The following is a 916-nucleotide window of genomic DNA, read 5'->3' as shown; positions in this document are numbered from 1 at the left end:
ACGCACTCATTTATTACACAATTGCATTTAAATAGTCTTTTGTCGTGTATTGTATCGGCAAAGCTTGCCGATATGCCTATCTGAGGGATAATCGGAATTCCAGTAGATACACCCTCGAATTTAACATTTACTCTGTCTCTTTGTCAATCAACAGGTCAGATTGACTGGCAGGCTTTGTCTACTTTCCGTGTTTGGCGAACACTTGCCCTCGGATTCCAGTGTGTTGATTTTTGCGTCAACAGCCGCCAATGTGGCGACTGGACCCAACGTTGATGTTGGGGATGTGAACTTCGAGCTGAAGTCTAGCCTCATAAACATGGTGCAGGCTAGCCCATTTTGTAGCAAGCCAAATGAGGACACCAACGCCCATCTCCAGAACTTCTTGGAGCTTTGCAAGACCGTAACCATAAGGGGCGTTACGGCTGACATCATCAGGCTTCACTTGTTTCCTTTCTCCCTCTTGGGGAAAGCGAAATAATGGCTTTATCAGAATTCAGAAGCTGTCAGCATGTGGGACAAATGTTCCGCGGCATTCCTCACCAAGTTCTTCCCGCTAGGCAAAACAAACACCTTGATAGGAAGAATTTTAAGTTTCCTACAGACGGGGATGGAATCCATCCCGGAAGCTTGGGAGAGACTCCAAGAATACATACTCGCCTATCCTCATCATGGGATGGACGAGTGGCTCATACTCCAAAGCTTCTACAACGGGCTAACGACAACATCAAGAGCCCACTTGGATGCTGCTGCTGGAGGGGCCTATCTCGATCTCACCATCGCCAATGCCAAAGCCTTGGTCAAGAAGATGGTCGCCAACTAGGGCTAGAACAAGGAGCGTTCCCAGCTCCGAACCAAAGGCGGAATGCATACCGTCAAGGAGACGGATATGCTTGCCGCCAAAATGGACCTCCAACTG

At 48.4% G+C, this 916-nt stretch overlaps 1 non-coding gene across 1 annotated transcript; it reads right to left on the bottom strand.

Annotated features, from left to right (window-relative positions):
- Nucleotides 1–568: 568 nt before the first annotated feature.
- On the bottom strand, nt 569–675 carry LOC120710935. The gene has a single exon (XR_005690103.1). It is a non-coding gene; the product is annotated as a small nucleolar RNA R71 (small nucleolar RNA).
- Nucleotides 676–916: the final 241 nt, after the last annotated feature.

This window comes from Panicum virgatum, chromosome 5K, assembly GCF_016808335.1.
Source record: "Panicum virgatum strain AP13 chromosome 5K, P.virgatum_v5, whole genome shotgun sequence".
In the NCBI taxonomy this organism is placed as follows: Eukaryota; Viridiplantae; Streptophyta; class Magnoliopsida; order Poales; family Poaceae; genus Panicum; species Panicum virgatum.
Note: the sequence above shows the minus strand (reverse complement) of the source record. Positions and strands in the feature narration are given on the sequence as shown.